Source organism: Salmo salar, chromosome ssa03 (assembly GCF_905237065.1).
Source record: "Salmo salar chromosome ssa03, Ssal_v3.1, whole genome shotgun sequence".
NCBI classification, from domain to species: Eukaryota; Metazoa; Chordata; class Actinopteri; order Salmoniformes; family Salmonidae; genus Salmo; species Salmo salar.
In genome coordinates this window covers 13,774,684-13,791,072 of record NC_059444.1, presented here as the reverse complement: position 1 = coordinate 13,791,072, position 16,389 = coordinate 13,774,684, and the positions used below count along the sequence as shown (strand labels likewise).

Below are 16,389 nucleotides of genomic sequence, written 5' to 3'. Positions count from 1 at the left end.
CTCCATGCTCTGGACACTACGCTGACAGACACAGCAAACCTTCTTGCCACAGCTCGCATTGATGTGCCATCCTGGATGAGCTGCACTACCTGAGCCACTTGTGTGGGTTGTAGACTCCGTCTCATGCTACCACTAGAGTGAAAGCACCGCCAGCATTCAAAAGTGACCAAAACGTCAGCCAGGAAGCATAGGAAATGAGAAGTGGTCTGTGGTCCCCACCTGCAGAACCAGTCCTTTATTGGGGGTGTCATGCTAATTACCTATAATTTCCACCTGTTGTCTATTCCATTTGCACAACAGCATGTGAAATGTATTGTCAATCAGTGTTGCTTCCTAAGTGGACAGTTTGATTTCACAGAAGTGTGATTGACTTGGAGTTACATTGTGTTGTTTAAGTGTTCCCTTTATTTTTTTGAGCAGTGTATATTTTTTATTATTATAGTTGGACATAAAAGTCTGTAAAAACACCAGAAAATCAGTTCCAAGGGATTTTAGTTTTGGAAATCTGTTCCAAGTATTCCCACGCATAACAAATATATGCAAGGTTTGAAATTATTATGTTTTAGTCAAATATTATATCTGTTTGGGCTTCTTGTGGTCAATTTGCAGTCTACAAATTATTTGTAATTATGTTTTGGGCCCCTAACAATCCGCTCAAGGAAAAAAATCGTCCAGCGGCTAAATTTAGTTGATGATCTGCGGCCTACAGTATACATAAATAGAACCGTCTTGGACATTTCTTCAAATAACCAGTGGAAATGCCATGGTAATCAGTGGTGTAAAGTACTTAAGTACAAATACCTTAAAGTACTACTTAAGTCGTTTTTTGGGGGTATCTGTACTTTACTTTACTATTTATATTTTTGGCAACTTTTACTTTTACTTCACTACATTCCGAAAGAAAATGATGTATTTTTTACTCCATACATTTTACCTGACACCCAAAGTACTCGTTACATTTTGAATGCTTAGCAGGACAGGAGATGGTCCAAATCACGCACTTATCAAGAAAACACATGGTCATCCCTACTGCCTCTGATCTGGCGGACTCACTGAACACAAATGCATCTTTCTTATATTATGTCTGAGTGTTGGAGTGTGTCCCTGGCTATCCATACATTTCTAAAACAAGAAAAGGGTGCCATCTGCTTTGCTTAAAATAAGGAATTTTAAAGTATTTATACTTCTACTTTTACTTTTGATACTTAAGTATATTTTAGCAATTACATTTACTTTTGATACATAAGTATCTTTAGAACCAAATACTTTTAGACTTTTACTGAAGTGTTATTTTCCTGGGTGACTTTTACTTTTACCTGAGTAACTTTCTATTAAGGTATCGATACTTTTACTCAAGTATAATAGTTGGGTACTTTTTCCACCATTGATGGAAATAGACTAAGCAACCTCTGCCTTCATTGGGTTCTGAGCGCAACGAACCCCCCTACACTCAAATTTCTACACAAGCCCTCCTGAAACTCAGTTTCCGTAGTGTAGTGGTTATCACGTTCGCCTCACACGCGAAAGGTCCCCGGTTCGAAACCGGGCGGAAACAAATTTTAGTGAAGATTATTTACTTTGAGCTCATTTGGGATAAAATGGGTGGTAGGGGTTTGTCCACTCCCAATATTTCTGCTATCTTCTGTAAGTTTCCATATCGTAGTGTTTATCACGTTTGCCTCACGCAAAGGCCGAAAGGTTTTATAAATGTTTTATTGTATTTAACTTTTATTTAACTAGGTAAGTCAGTTAAGAACAAATTCTTATTTACAATGATGGCCAACCCTGGCCAAACCAGGACGACGCTGGTCCGGAAGTGATACAGCCTGGAATCGAATCAGGGACTGTAGTGATGCCTCTTGCACAGAGATGCAGTGGTAAAAAAGATTTGAACAGAATAGATATGGCCAAAATGAAGAAAAAAAATACAAATACATAGGCGTACAGTAGGGTTCCTCAGCTGTCGGCATGAGTGTCGAATTTGGCCTGAGGGTGATTTTATTTGGCCCCCCAAATTTTTTTATGCATATTTTTTATTATTATTGTTGGACATAAAAGTCTGTAAAAACACCCTAGCAAATCAGTTCCAAGTGATTTAAAATGTTGAAATATTTTAGGAATTCCCACGCATAATAGAGATATATGTGATTGATTGTATAGAAATGTAAGGAAGGTTTGAAATGATTATGTTTTAGTCAAATATTATATAAGTTTTGCCTTCTTGTGGTCAATTTGCGTACTACAAATTATTTGTAATTATGTTTCGGGCCCCTAACAATCCGCTCAAGGAAAAAATCGTCCCGCGTCTAAATCTGGACTACAGTATACATGAATGGAACTGTTTTAGACATGTTATCAGATAACCAGTGTAAATGCACTGGTAACAGACCAAACAATTTATGATTTCATCAGATTCTGAGCGCAACGAACCCTTCACCCAGTCAAAATGACACCCAAGTAAAACATTTCTAAGTTTCCGTAGTGTAGTGGTTATCACGTTCGCCTCACACGCGAAAGGTCCCCGGTTCGAGACCGGGCGGAAACACATTTTGACAGAGCTGATAACTGAAAATAAACAAACAAATCCAAAGGACTATAGTATAGGCTACATAAATAGAACAGGCTTGAACATTTCTTTAAACAAAAAACAGCAGCAATGGTAATACGGAAGTGGTTCCGATGAAACAGAGGCTAGGCTAGTTTACCACATTGGTCACAGGCTTCATCAATAAGTGCATAGACTACGTCGTCCCCACAGTGACTATATGAAGGTATCCAAACCAAAAACCACGGATTACGGGGAAAATCCATGCTGGGTTAAAGGCTAGAGCTACCAAGTACAAGGCACGGACACGGACATGGACCCATATAAATAAACCCGCTATGACCTCCAATGAGACATCGAACATGCAAAAGGACAATATAGGAGGAAGGTGGAAGCCTATTATACTGGCTCCGACGCTCGTCGTATGTGCCAGGGTTTGCAGATGATAACAGACTACACAGGAAAATCCAGCCGTGAGATGCCCAGTGATGCAGAACTCCCAAACGAGCTAAATGACGGAGAAGGAATAAAACACTGAGTCTTGCGTGAAAGCCCTGTTGTTCCGGATGACTACAGTCAATTTGCAGTCTACTAATTGTTTCTATACTGAAAAAAAGTATAAACAAACATGTAAATTGTTGGTCCAATGTTTCATGAGCTGAAATAAAAGTTCCCATTTTCCAAATACACAAAAAGCTTATTTCTCTCCAGTTTTGTGTACAAATTTGTTTACATCCCTGATAGTGAGAATTTCTCCTTTGCCAAAATAATCCATCCACCTAACAGGTGCGGCATATCAAGAAGCTGATTAAACAGCAAGATCATTACACAAGTGCACCTTGTGCTGGAGACATGTTGACATGTTGACTGCAGGAATGTCCACCAGAGCTGTCGCCAAATACATTTATGTTAATTTCTCTACCATGAACTGCATCCAACATCATTTTATAGAATTTGGCAGTACGTCCAACCGGCCATGTGTAACCACGTCAGCACAGGACCTCCACATCCGGATCGTCTGAGACCAGCCACCCTGACAGCTTATGAAACTGAGGAGTATTTCTGTTTGTAGTAAAAGGCCTTTTTGGGGGGAAAGAAAAAATATATATGTATATATTTTGCTCAGAAAACTTAAGGGGGCCAAATAAAATCACCTGCGGCCAAATTCTGGCCATCACTATACATATATAGAACAGTCCTGGACATTTCTTTATAAAACACTGCATCAATGTTAAGGTACGGGAAAAAAATAAATGTATGAAATGTATGCATTCACTACTGTAAGTCGCTCTGGATAAGAGCGTCTGCGAAAAAGAAAAAAAAAGAAAAAAAAGGAAATAGACAAAGCAATTTCTGAGTTAATTAGGCTCTGAGAGTGACTAATCCATCACCCAGGCAAACTGACACCCAAGTACCACCTAAAGCAGTTCAAGTAGTGTAGTTTGCCTTACTTGGGAAAGGTCCCCGGTTTGAGACCGGGCGGAAACACATTTTGACAAAGTAGGCCAATGACTGAAAATAAACAAAGAAATACATACACATACAGTACCAGTCAAAAGTTTGGACACACCTAATAATTCAAGGGTTTTTCTTCATTTTTACATTGTAAAATAATAGTGAAGACTATGAAGTAACACATATGGAATCATGTAGTAACCAAATAAAAATATATTTTATATCCTTCAAAGTAGCTACCCTTGCCTTGATGACAGCTTTGCACACTCTTGGCATTCTCTCAACTAGCTACACCTGGAATGCTTTTCCAACAGTCTTGAAGGTGTTTCCACATATGCTGAGCACTTGTTGGCTGCTTTTCCTTCACTCTGCGGTCCAACTCATCCCAAACCATCTCAATTGGGTTGAGGTCAGGTTATTGTGGAGGCCAGGTCATCTGATGCAGCACTCCATCACTCTCCTTCTTGGTCAAATAGCCCTTACACATCCTGGAGGTGTGTTGGGTCATTGTCCTGATAATCCCATTAACCGCAAACCAGATGGGATGGTGTATTGCTGTAGAATGCTGCGGTAGCCATACTGGTTAAGTATGCCTTGAATTCTAAATAAATCAGCAACTGTGTCACCAGCAAAGAACCCCCACACCATCACACCTCCTCCTCCATGGTTCACGGTTGGAACCACACATGCAGAGATCATCTGTTTACCCACTCTGCGTCTCACAATGACACAGCGGTAGGAACCAAAATGCTCAAATTTGGACTCCACCGGTCTAATGTCCATTGCTCAAGTTTCTTGGCCCAAGAAAGTCTCTTCTTATTATTGGTGTCCATTAGGAGTGGTTTCTTGGCAGCAATTCAACCATGACGGCCTGATTCACTCATTCTCCTCTGAACAGTTGATGTTGAGATGTGTCTGTTACTTGAACTCTGTGAAGCATTTATTTGGGTTGCAATTTCTGAGGCTGGTAACACTAATGAACTTATGCTCTGCAGCAGAGGTAACTCTGGGTATTCCTTTCCTGTGGCGGTCCTCATGAGAGCCAGTTTCATCATAGCGCTTGTTGGTTTTTTGCGACTGCGCTTGAAGAAACCTTCAAAGTTCTTGAAATGTTCCGGATTGACTAACCTTCACGTCTTAAAGTATTGATGGACTGTTGTTTCTTTTTGCTTATTTGAGCTGTTCTTGCCATAATACGGACTTGGTCTTTTACCAAATAGGCTATCTTCTGTATACCACCCCTACCGTGTCACAATACAACTGATTGGCTCAAACGCATTAAAAAGGAAAGAAATTCCACAACTTAACTTTTAACAAGGCACGCCGGTTAATTGAAATGCATTCCAGGTGACTACCTCATGAAACTGGTTGAGAGAAGGCCAAGAGTGTGCAAAGCTGTCATCAAGGCAAAGGGTGGCTACTTTGAAGAATTTATATATAAAATACATTTTGGTTACTACATGATTCCATATGTGTTATTTCATAGTTTTGATGTCTTCACTATTATTCTACAATATAGAAAATAATAAAAATAAAGAAAATCCCTTGAATGAGTAGGTGTGTCCAAACTTTTGACTGGTACTGAACATACAGTGCATTCTGAAAGTATTCAGACCCCTTCGCTTTTCCCACATTTGTTACGTTACAGCCATATTCTAAAATGCATTAAATTACATGTTTTTCCTCATCAATCTACACACAATACCCCATAATGACAAAGCGAAAACAGCTTTCATTAAAAAAATAAGAAATACCTTATTTACATAATATTTCAGACCCTTTGCTAGGAGACTTGGAATTGAGCTCAGGTGCATCCTGTTTCCATTGATAATTTTTGAGATGTTTCTACAACTTGATAGGAGTCCACCAATGGTAAATGTAAATGATTGGACATGGTTTGGAAAGGCACACACCTGTCTATATAAGGTCTCACAGTTGACAGTGCTTATCAGAGCAAAACCTAAGCCATGAGGACGAAGGAATTGTCCGTAGAGCTCAGAGACAGGATTGTGTCGAAGCACAGATCTGGCGAAGGTTACCAAAAAATGTCTGCAGCATTGAAGGTCCCCAAGAACACAGTGGCCTCCCTCATTCTTAAGTGAAAAAAGTTTGGAACCACTAAGATTCTTCCTAGAGCTGGCCGCCTCGGCCAAACTGAGCAATCAGTGGAGAAGGGCCTTGATCAGGGAGGTGACCAAGAACCCGATGTTCATCTCACAGAGCTCCAGAGTTCCTCTGTGGAGATGGGAGAACTTTCCAGAAGGACAACTATCTCTGCAGCACTCCACCAATTAGGTTATCGTCCTCCATCAGCACCGGCCTGTACCCTACCTGCCGTAAGCTCTCCTGGCCCCTTACACTAAGTCTGAATTTGTCCTGCTAGGTGACCTAAACTGGGACATGCTTAAACCACCTGACCAAGTCCTAAAGCAATGGGACTCCCTAAATCTTTCTCAGTTTATTACCAATCCCACAAGGTATGACTCCAAACACCCAGAAAAGACTTCTCTACGCGACGTTATCTGGTGTTTTCTGTAATGACCTTAGTGATCACTGTTTTACAGCCTGTGTGCATAATGCTGCTCAGTGAAACGGCCTGTCCTGATTTGTCATAGACACTTGCTAAAAAACTTTAATGAGCAAGCCTTCCTTCATGACCTGGCCTCTGTAAATTGGTATAGAATCCGCTTGATTCCCTCAGTCAAAGAAACGTGGACCTTCTTTTTAAAATATTTTTAGTGATATTGTTCAAACATGCCCCCATAAAGGAAATTAGAATTAAAAACAGGTTCAGCACCTGGTTCGACCGTGATCTTGCAGAGTTACTCCACCTTAAGAATTGCATTTGGCGAATGCATACTCAGGATGATTGGCTCTCGCTCAGGCAAATGAGAAATAATTGCACTCAGGCCATCTGGAAGGCCAAAGTTAGTTACTTTAAGGAGCAGTTCTCTCTCTGTGGATCTAACCTCAAGAAGTTCTGGAAAACTGTTCAAGACCTGGAGAGTAAACCCTCCTCCTCACAGCTGCCCATGTCCCTTAAAACCTCTTCGGGCTAGGGGGCGGTATTTTCACATCTGGATGAAAAGCGAGCCCAAAGTAAACTGCCTGCTACTCAGGCACAGAAGCTAGGATATGCATATAATTGGTAGATTTGTATAGAAAACACTCAAAAGTTTCAGGCATCTGGTTGCAGTTCCTATGGCTTCCACTAGATGTCAACAGTCTTTAGAAATTGGTTGATGGTTTTCTTTTGAGAAATGAAGAAGTAGCCCTTTCCTTTCTGGGTTTATAGCCAAGTGAACTGTTTTGTTTGGGGCGCGTGATCTGGAGCTCGCTCCACTTTCATTTTATCCGCTATTGAACACAGTTTATCCCGTCTTAAATTTTATTGATTATTTACATTTTAACTTCTTTGGGAACGGGGGGCAGTATTGAGTAGCTTGGATGAATAAGGTGCCCAGAGTAAACCGCCTGCTACTCAGGCCCAGAAGCTAAGATATGCATATTATTATTAGAGATTTGGATAGAAAACACTCTGAAGTTTCTAAAACTGTTTGAATGATGTCTGTGAGTATAACAGAACTCATATGGCAGGTGAAAACCTGAGAAAAATCCAACCAGGAAGTGGGAAATCTGAGGTTTGTAGTTTTTCAAGTGATTGACTATCCAATATACAGTGTCTGTGGGGTCAGATTGCACTTCCTAAGGCTTCCACTAGATGTCAACAGTCTTTAGAAAGTTGTTCAGGCTTCTATTGTGAAAAGGGAGCGAATAAGAGCTGTTTGAACCAGTGGTCTGGCTGAAAGCCTTGAGTTTAGTCATTCACGCAGCCGTGAGCACGAGCTCAATTCCCTTTAATTTTTAAAGACAAAGGAATTGTCCGGTTGGAATATTATTGAAGATTCATGATAAAAACATCCTAAAGATTGATTCTATACATCGTTTAACATGTTTCTACAAACTGTAATGGAACTTTTTTGACTTTTCGTCTGGACTTAGTGCCCGCGCCTTGTGCATTTGGAATAGTGAAATAAACTCACGAACAAAAAGAAGGTATTTGGACATAAAGATTAACTTTATTGAACAAAACAAAAATGTATTGTGGAACTGGGATTCCTGGGAGTGCATTCCGATGAAGATCATCAAAGGTAATATTTATAACACTATTTCTGACTTTTGTTGACTCCACAACATGGCGGGTATCTGTATGGCTTGTTTTGGTTGCTGAGCGCTGTACTCAGATTAATTCCGTCGTTTTTTTAAAATCTTACACAGCGGTTGCATTAAGGAGTAGTTTATTTATAATCCTATGCATAACACTTGTATCTTTCATCAAAGTTTATTATGAGTATTTCTGTAAATTGATGTGGCTCTCTGCAAAATCACCGGATGTTTTGTAGGCAAAACATTACTGAACATAACGCGCCAATGTAAACTGAGATTTTTGGATATAAATATGAACTTTATCGAACAAAACATACATGTATTGTGTAACATGAAGTCCTATGAGTGCCATCTGATGAAGATTATCAAAGGTTAGTGATTCATTTTATCTCTATTTCTGCTTTTTGTGACTCCTCTCTTTGGCTGGAAAATGGCTGTATGTTTTTTTGTGAATAGGCACTGACCTAACATAATCGTAAGGTATGCTTTCGCCGTAAAGCCTTTTTGAAATCAGACACTGTGGCTGGATTAACAAGAAGTTTATCTTTAAAATGGTGTATAATACTTGTATGTTTGAGGAATTTTAATTATGAGATTTCTGTTGTTTTGAATTTGGCCCCCTGCAATTTCACTGGCTGTTGTCGAGGTGGGACGCTAGCGTCCCACATATCCCAGAGAGGTTTTAAAATACCTAAAGTTGGATTAGGAAAGTTGTTTGAAATGTTTGGACAAAGTTTACAGGTAACTTATTAGATAATTTGTAGTCATGTTGGGCGAGTTGGAACCGGTGTTTTTCTGAATCAAACACGCCAAATAAATGGACATTTTGGAGATATAACGACGGAATTAATCGAACAAAAGGACCATTTGTGATGTTTATGGGACATATTGGAGTGCCAACAGAAGAAGATCTTCAAAGGTAAGGCATGAATTATATAGTTATTTCTGAGTTTTGTGTCGCGCCTGGTGGGTTGAAATATGATTGTCATGTGTTTGTTTGATGGGGTGCTGTCCTCAGATAATCACATGGTTTCCTTTCACCATAAAGCCTTTTTGAAATCTGACACGGTGGCTGGATTAACAAGAAGTTAAGCTTTAATTTGGTGTATTGCACTTGTGATTGTATGAAAGTTAAATATTTTGAATACATTTTTTGGGAATTTCGCGCTCTGCCATTTCACCGGATGTTGTCGAAACGTTCTGCTAGCGGAACCCCTAGCCATAACAGGTTTTAAAGTTGATGATGTGGTTGTTACTGACAAGAAGCACATGGCTGAGCTTTTTAAAAGCTACTTCATTAAGTCAGGATTCCTATTTGACTCAGCCATGCCTCCTTGCCCGTCCAACATTTTCTCATCTACCACCCCTTCTAATGCGACTAGACTTGATGCTCCTCCCTCTTTTTCCCCTGCCCCGCAACAAAGTTTCTCCCTGCTGGCGGTCACTGAGTCCGAGGTGCTGAAGGAGCTCCTTAAACTATGCCCCCAAAAACCATCTGAGTCAGATGGTTTAGACCCTTCTTTAAGGTTGTGGCCCCTATAATCTCCAAGCCTATCTCTGACCTTTTCAACCTGTCTCTCCTCTCTGGGGAGGTTCCCATTGCTTGGAAGGAAGCCACGGTTCATCCTTTATTTAAAGGGGGAGATCAAGCTGATCCTAACTGTTGTAGGTCTATTTCTATTTTGCCCTGTTGATCAAAAGTGTTGGAAAATGTGTCAATTATCAACTGACTGGCTTTCTTGATGTCTATAGAATTTTCTCTGGTATGCAATCTGGTTTCCGCTCAGGTTATGGATGTGTCACTGCAACCTTAAAGGTCCTCAATGATGTCACCATTGCCCTTGATTCTAAGCAATGTTGTGCTGCTATTTTTATTGACTTGGCCAAAGCTTTTGATACGATAGACCATTCCATTGTTGTGGGCCAGCTAAGGAGAATTGGTGTCTCTGAGGGGCCTTTGGCCTGGTTTGCTAACTACCTCTCTCAAAGATTGCAGTGAATAAAGTTATAACATCTGCTATCTCAGCCACTGCCTGTCACCAAGGGTGTACCCCAAGGCTCGATCCTAGGCCCCACGCTCTTCTCAATTTACATCAACAGGCAGTAGGAAGCAGTAGGAAGCTCTCCCATCCATTGATATGCAGATGATAAAGTCTTATGCTCAGCTGGCCCCTCCCCAGATTTTTTGTTAAACGCTCTACAACAAAGATTTCTTAGTGTCCAACAAGCTTTCTCTGCCCTTAATCTTGTTGTGAACACCTCCAAAACAAAGGTCATGTGGTTTGGTGAGAAGAATGCCCCTCTCCCCACAGGTGTGATTACTACCTCTGAGGGTTTAAAGCTTGAAGTAGTCACCTTATACAAATAATTGGGAGTATGGCTAGACGGTACACAGTCCTTCTCTCAGCACATATCAAAGCTGCAAGCTAAAGTTAAATCTAGACCTGGTTTCGTAATCGCTCCTCTTTCACCCCAGCTGCAAAACTAACCCTGATTCAGATGACCATCCTACCCATGCTAGATTACGGAGACATAATTTATAGATCAGCAGGTAAGGGTGCTCTCGAGCGGCTAGATGTTCTTTACCATTTGGCCATCAGATTTGCCACCAATGCTCCTTATAGGACACATCACTCCACTCTATACTCTTCTGTAAACTGGTCATCTCTGTATACCCATCGCAAGACCCACTGGTTGATGATTATTTATAAAACCCTCTTGGCCTCACTCCTCCCTATCTGAGATATCTACTGCAGCCCTCATCCTCCACATACAACACCCGTTCTGGCCATCACATTCTGTTAAAGGTCCCCAAAGCACACACATCCCTGGGTCGCTCGTCTTTTCAGTTTGCTTCAGCTAGTGACTGGAAGGAGCTGCAACAAACACTCAAACTGGGCAGTTTTATCTCAATCTCTTCATTCAAAGACTCAATCATGGACACTTACTGACAGTTGTGGCTGCTTTGTGTGATGTATTGTTGTCTCTACCTTCTTGCCCTTTGTGCTGTTGTCTGTGCCCAATAATGTTTGTACCATGTTTTGTGCTGCTACCATGTTGTGCTGCTGCCATGCTGTGTTGCTACCATGTCGTTGTCATGTTGTGTTGCTACTATGCTGTGTTGTCATGTGTTGCTGCCATGCTATGTTGTTGTCTTAGGTCTCTCTTTATGTAGTGTTGTGTTGTCTCTCTTGCTGTGATGTGTGTTTGTCTTATATTTTAATTTGATGTACTTTTTTTTTTAATCCCAGCCCCCGTCCCCGTCCCCGCAGGAGGCCTTTTGCCTTTTGGTAGGCCGCCATTGTTAATAAGAATTTGTTCTTAACTGACTTGCCTAGTTAAATAAAGGTTAAATAAAATAAAAAGATAGGAGAGATTATCAATGAACTGATGGAGTCCAGGTGAGTCTCATAATGAGGTGCAGTTGAGCGTAACGATGGTGCCAGGTCTGCATAATGGTTGTCAGAGCCAGTGATTAGTAAAGAGGCGACGTCGAGTGCCGGAGAGGGGGAGCAGGAGTAGACGTGACAGTACCCCCCCCAACCTGAAGCGCGGTTCCAGCCACATGGCCAGGCCGACGGACCCGAGGGCGAGGAGCTGGCCAGTGCGAACGGTGAAAGTGGAAATCACGGATGATGTTGGGATCCAGAATTTCCTCCAATGGAACCAAAAACCGCTCCTCTGGACCGTACCACTACCAGTTCACCAGGTACTGGAGCTGACCACCACAATGTTGGGAGTCCAGTAGGGATCGCATAGGCGGGACCTCCCTCGACGTCCAGGAGAGGCGGAGGGGTGTCGTGCGGGACAGCCTCAGCCAGGGGACCAGGAATCACCGGCCTGAGAAGGGAGACATGAAATGAAGGTGAGATACGATAGTCACTGGGGAGCTGTAATCTATACGTCACCTTGTTGACCCTCCGGAGAACCTTGAATGGCCCCACAAACCGGGGGCTCAGCTTTTTGCAGGGCAGACGGAGTGGGAGGTTCCTGGTAGAGAGCCAAACACGATCACCAGGATGGAACACGGTGGTCTCACTGCGCTGGCGGTCTGCTTGCTCCTTCAGACGGAAGGCGCACTGGGCATCGCTCCACACTGATCTATTGCGAACCTGTTAGAACTTAGAACAGCAGGCTCTAGTGTCTTCTCCCGTAGGATCAAAATGAAAGAGAAAATCATACTTGCTTGCTCTAATTTTGTAGAACCTTGTCTGCTCTCCTTTTTGTTTTGTCAACTTTTCGGCATGTTCTTTGTGAAGTAGGCTATGGGAGTTTTGTATGTTTTTCCACCTTGGCTTAGTGCTAGCGCTCTAGCTGACGGACATCTGGAATCTACTGTATCTATTTGGGATTTCCCTGACTCTCCATCGGCTGGTGAAGTGCCCGCCTCCCCTGCCTTTGGTAGCTAACTCAGCCTGCATGCTTTTAAAAATTTTACCATTGGATGGGCCCCAGCCATCAATCTGTAAGTCTCTGCTCATTTTTTGCTTTGATCTGTGGTTATGTTTTAGTTGTGTTGTGCTAATTGTGTTCTAGCTGGTCTTCAATAGTTGGGCTCTATCTTGCTGACCATAACCGTGGTGGTTGGCTAGGCTGGCTAGGCTAATTGCTAGTTGGCTAAATAGCTAACGTTAGCTGGCTGGCTAGCTTGCTGGCTAAGACAACTGCATAAAGCTAACATTTTTTGATAGCTGGTTAGATGAGGTTATGTATTTCCAAAAATTTGGTTTACTTTATTATAGCTGTAAGCTAGATGGTGATAGCAATACCTGTAGTGCTAACATAATGTTAGCAGGCTAGTTAGCTAGCAACCTTGCAAGTTCATTTGTAACAATACATTCATAAAGAATTTGCTTGTAAGTTGGCTGAAAATGTTATTGAAACCAGTAGTCATGAGTTCAAACAATTTGGTTTAATTTGAAGTTATACATTTGAAATCATTTCTGTTGGAGTTTACATTATAGGGAATAGGCTGGCTAGCCAGGTCCTACATAATACATCACCCCATGGAATGTTTTGTTGTTGCCGACATGACTTCAGCGTTCTTTGCCATCCTGATCGGTTTGATGTAATAACTTGTCATATTCAAATCGAAGCACATTTCTATTTGATAGGGCACCAGACTATTTGATTGGATAAAAAAATATAAAAATGTATTGTCACATACAGTATAGGTGTAGTGAAAGGTGTTATTCTATGGTAAGCCATAGAAGTACAGCCCTCCTGGAGCAAATTAGGGTTAAGTGCCTTGCTCAAGGGTACATCGACAGGTTTTTCACCTTGTCCGCTCGGATATTCAAACCAGTGACCTTTCGGTTACTGGCCCAATGCTCTAACCACTAGGCTACCTGCTGCCCAGACATGTGCATGATGTAAAAAAAGGGTCTGTCTCAAAACATTGTCATAAATAGCCTATGGTCTTCAGTCTGTAGGCTACATAAAAACCCCATAGGCTACTACTCTTTCTACTATAGACTACATGATTTATGTTAGATGACTTTAGCGTTGGTGGAGTGCTGCAGCGCTGCGAGACTAGACTCCATGATAAAGGAAGTTTATGATGAACTTCACCAACAGAGTGGAGCAGAGACCAGGCTTTGTGGAATCTAGCTCTGACTACATCGATTTGCCCAATGGCAATAAATTAAAATGTCATTAGGAAACACCTACCATGTACCTATGAAATAAAGTAAAATGTCATTATGAAACACCTACCATGTACCTATGAATAAAATAAAATGTCATTATGAAACACGTACCATGTACCTATGAAATAAAATAAAATGTCATTATGAAACACCTACCATGTACCTATGAAATAAAATAAAATGTTTGTCCTCTGTAGTTGCGTGCCTTTTGTTTGTTTGCTGAAATCCCTACTTTTTCAATAAACGTTAATCAAATACAACCATCGACCTTTTGCTCGTTTCTGTTTCATGAAGATGGCAACCATTGGAGGCTGCTGAGCGGTGGACGGCTCATAATAGTGGCTGGAACGGAGCAAATGGAATGGCATCAAACACATTGAAACCATGTTTGATGTATTTACTACCATTCCACTGATTCCGTTTCAGCCATTACCACGAGCCCGTTCTGCCCAATTAAGCAGCCACCAACCTCCTGTGATGGCAACTCAGTGCGAATGTGCATGTTTCAATTTAATTTCCGATGATGTTTGTAAATGAAACCTAGGCTATACAATTATTGTAATATGTACAAAAATGTATATTTCTACCATTTTTTTCTCTCTCATAGTTATTTATCACTCTGGAGTGATGAATCACAGTTCACTATCTGGCAGTCCGAAGGACTAATCTGGGTTTGGCAGATGTCAGGAGAACGCTAACTGCCCGAATACATAATGCCAACTGTAAAGTGTGGTGGAGGAGGAATAATGGTTGGGGGCTGTTTTTCATGGTTCAGGCTCCTTAGTTCCAGTGAAGGGAAATATTAACACTACAGAATACAATGACATTTGAGATGATTCTGTCCTTCTAACTTTGGGAGAAAAGTTTGGGGAAGGCCCTTTCCTGTTTCAGCATGACAATGCCCCCGTACACAAAGCGAGGTCCATACAGAAATGGTTTGTCGAGATTGCTGTGGAAGAACTTGACTGGCCAGCACAGAGCCCCAACCTCAACTCCTTTGGACACCTTTGGGATGAATTGGAACGCCAACTGCGAGCCAGGCCTAATCGCCAAACATCAGTGCCTGACCTCACTAATGCTCTTGTGGCTGAATGGAAGCATGTCCCCGCACCAATGTTCCAACATCTGGTGGAAAGGAGCTGATCATCTATATACATTGATGGAAGTGGTTTGGACTCATGTTTAATTTGTTTTAAGTACTGTCCATAATTTTACATTACTGTATGTGACCGGCCCCTGTGTCTTAGGCAAACGCAATAACTTCTACACTACGGAAACTGAAAGAGAGGAGGGGTAGAAGTAGTATACTGCTCAAAAAAATAAAGGGAACACTTAAACAACACAATGTAACTCCAAGTCAATCACACTTCTGTGAAATCAAACTGTCCACTTAGGAAGCAACACTGATTGACAATACATTTCACATGCTGTTGTGCAAATGGAATAGACAACAGGTGGAAATTATAGGCAATTAGCAAGACACCCCCAATAAAGGAGTGGTTCTACAGGTGGTGAACACAGACCACTTCTCAGTTCCTATGCTTCCTGGCTGATGTTTTGGTCACTTTTGAATGCTGGCGGTGCTTTCACTCTAGTGGTAGCATGAGACGGAGTCTACAACCCACACAAGTGGCTCAGGTAGTGCAGCTCATCCAGGATGGCACATCAATGCGAGCTGTGGCAAGAAGGTTTGCTGTGTCTGTCAGCGTAGTGTCCAGAGCATGGAGGCGCTACCAGGAGACAGGCCAGTACATCAGGAGACGTGGAGGAGGCCGTAGGAGGGCAACAACCCAGCAGCAGGACCGCTACCTCCGCCTTTGTGCAAGGAGGAGCACTGCCAGAGCCCTGCAAAATGACCTCCAGCAGGCCACAAATGTGCATGTGTCTGCTCAAACGGTCAGAAACAGACTCCATGAGGGTGGTATGAGGGCCCGACGTCCACAGGTGGGGGTTGTGCTTACAGCCCAACACTGTGCAGGACGTTTGGCATTTGCCAGAGAACATCAAGATTGGCAAATTCACCACTGGCGCCCTGTGCTCTTCACAGATGAAAGCAGGTTCACACTGAGCACGTGACAGACGTGACAGAGTCTGGAGACTCCGTGGAGAACGCTCTGCTGCCTGCAACATCCTCCAGCATGACCGGTTTGGCGGTGGGTCAGTCATGGTGTGGGCTGGCATTTCTTTGGGGGGCCGCACAGCACTCCATGTGCTCGCCAGAGGTAGCCTGACTGCCATTAGGTACCGAGATGAGATCCTCAGACCCCTTGTGAGACCATATGCTGGTGCGGTTGGCCCTGGGTTCCTCCTAATGCAAGACAATGCTAGACCTCATGTGGCTGGAGTGTGTCAGCAGTTCCTGCAAGAGGAAGGCATTGATGCTATGGACTGGCCCACCCGCTCCCCAGACCTGAATCCAATTGAGCACATCTGGGACATCATGTCTCGCTCCATCCACCAACGCCACGTTGCACCACAGACTGTCCAGGAGTTGGCGGATGCTTTAGTCCAGGTCTGGGAGGAGATCCCTCAGAAGACCATCCGCCACCTCATCCGGAGCATGCCCAGGCGTTG

At 42.4% G+C, this 16,389-nt stretch overlaps 2 non-coding genes across 2 annotated transcripts; both read left to right on the top strand.

Annotated features, from left to right (window-relative positions):
* Nucleotides 1-1,482: 1,482 nt before the first annotated feature.
* Nucleotides 1,483-1,555, top strand: trnav-cac (transfer RNA valine (anticodon CAC)). Its single transcript has one exon. It is a non-coding gene; the product is annotated as a tRNA-Val (tRNA).
* A 917-nt stretch (nucleotides 1,556-2,472) lies between these two features.
* Nucleotides 2,473-2,545, top strand: trnav-cac (transfer RNA valine (anticodon CAC)). The gene has a single exon. It is a non-coding gene; the product is annotated as a tRNA-Val (tRNA).
* Nucleotides 2,546-16,389: the final 13,844 nt, after the last annotated feature.